We start from the raw sequence: 2,684 nt of genomic DNA on the forward strand, positions 1-2,684 counted from the left end.
CAGACCAAAATCACAATAAGCAATAATTTAGCATAATGTTGTTGTAGTTGTCACCTGGTATTAAAAAGGTTTTCTGTTGAGAAGTTTGTACAATCTTTGCTGTAACACTGTAAATGTATTCTAACAATGAAAGTTTATAAGTAAAAAGGGTTTTAGAGGTTCAACAAAGAGTGAGAAGACAAAAGCTGCAGTTCTTCCAACAGTGAAGTAGTTTTACAACAAGCTCCTCACTGTAGATTTAGATGTATAAAAGTAGAGATATAGATGTATAGATGGTCTGTGGCTGCTTGATGAAGTGTAGGTATTGATGTGGACACTAATATTTGTCATGGTTAACAATATATAATCGATTAGAAGCCAAGACATACAGAGGGGGACACACCAGTCTGAATCATTTTACACATCAAACAATATAAATATTTCAAGAACTTAAAAACAGGCTGTCAAAAATGTGCTGAGTAAAAAAAGGACGTGAAAGTTTAATTACCTCAATTAGTTTGAACACATTTTCTATGGAAGTAAATGCTGCACTAAACAAAAGTCATCTGCAAGCACAAAATAGTACCTGAAAATCACACATACACACACCCACACACACACACACACACACACACACACACACACACACACACACACACACACACACACACACATGCTTCAAGGAAGAAGAGCTCAAGTTTGTGTTTGGTCCTAAAGCTCTGTAATGATATTAAGCACTTTTCATGTATTTTTTTAAATAACCATAATGTATTGTGCAGAAAGCTTGTATCTCCATATTTGGTCATTTTGCCTTTACAGCTCTCTTTGGGTTTATACAGACATTTAACCAATTCAAAGTATTAAAAAGAGCTCATTACTAAATCTTGTCACTCCATGGATCCATTGGATTTTTAAAATAACCTGAAAAGTAATGGTTTTGGACATACAAGGTTTGCAATCAACAGGAACAACATGGTACAGGGGAAGTGGGTTCAAGCTCTGTGATGAAACGAAGTCTGGTTGTTGTTTTTTCTCTATGTTTTTGTATCTTTTCATGTCTCTTTTCAATAACCATAATGTATTGTGGTCCTTTAATTAATTTGGGTAATCTCTCTCTTACTCTTATCTCATTTTTGTAACTACACTTTTAAAGTCAGCATGAAGAATCTGGGAGCATCTTCATTTTGTTCAGTTTGTTTAATTAAATGTAATCAAGACAAGGAAAGCATGATTAATACTTAATTGATTTTCAAAGAAAACAATATGATTGTTTTTGCCTGGTTTCATTGCCACCCATGTCTCTATTTTACTTTAAGCGATTAGCGAACACTCTCACAGTCTATTCAGTTATTCACTTTTTTCTTTTCTCCATTTTACTATTTTAACAGTGGAGATACTGAAAGAAAATATATTCAATTTTAGAGAAGCTCCACAAATGTCAAAGCAGAAAATAAAGAGTGCATACCTCGACCTTGTTGCTTTAATAACACAAAAGGTTTCAATTGTTTTATCTCTGTCTGGTTCAGATTTTCACTGAACACATGGTTCAGCTTTATAGTATACTGTGTCCTTAATGTTTAATTCAAAAACAACACCCAGCAGTGTCTCACTACAACAAGCAAACTTTAAAAACAAAATCAACCAACAACAGAAAATATATAAAGAAAAATGTTTTACCTTGTGTTTCCCACAAGTACAGCACACAAACAGCCAAGACAACTGCAGTGAGACCCATTGTGTGTTTGACATATAAGGAAGTGAAATGGCTATATATTGCACTGGCCTCATGCAGAAACACATTCGTCATACAAAAAGCTGAGAGTGTACTGAAGACACGGAAATGAAATATGGCTTCTTATCTCATAATCAACTTTATTAAATGCCTAAACAGATTTCTCTATCTACACTTTAGACAGCTTAATGTTAACTAGAAAAAGGTTAACAAAATAACTGTCTGTGACTTTTTACATTTCATATTCCCACCTCTCAGCACTCACTTCTAGTGTCATCTTACAACTAATTTTCCTCTGTAGACTATTTACTCTTCATGTCCTTATAGACTGAAAACTAAAAGAGGCTTTGATAAAATATGTATTGTTGTTAGTAACTCAAAAATCACATGAAGGTACAGATGTTTCTTTCTAATTTTCATTTTCTTCAAACAGGAAAATCAAGAGCTATAGAGAGCACCTTGAGGATATTCCAACTGCAGTGTGTCTACATTCAGTTTTGTAGCGCTACATCAGTCAAACACAATCTACAAAGTGCTTTACCTAACATGTAACATTGCATTACCATGTACAACACACATCATTGATGTGTTCCGTGTTTTGCTTCAGCATTGCTGCTATTTTTAACAGGAAATATAAAACCGTCATGATAGTGTTGAGGAAGAGGAAGATGGGGGTGGTCTGGATGTCAAGATAAACTAGTGTAACATCCTGCTCACGTGATGAAATTGACCTTACCAAAATTCTACATAATATATTACACTGGAAAACACATTCATATTAAGTCTTTTTTAACCCTCATATTTAGCACTCTGGGGAAGACCCCAAAAAACCCAGTGGGGTTTCCGTCCTGTCATGCACTGTTTTCGTTTGTTTCTTTTTCTTTGTTTTTATTTTATTGGAAATAAATAATCCAATGTTTTTGTTATTGTTGTTGTAGTGTGTACAGTATAAGATGAATATAAGACCCCCACA

Source organism: Scomber japonicus, chromosome 12 (assembly GCF_027409825.1).
Source record: "Scomber japonicus isolate fScoJap1 chromosome 12, fScoJap1.pri, whole genome shotgun sequence".
Classification (NCBI taxonomy): Eukaryota; Metazoa; Chordata; class Actinopteri; order Scombriformes; family Scombridae; genus Scomber; species Scomber japonicus.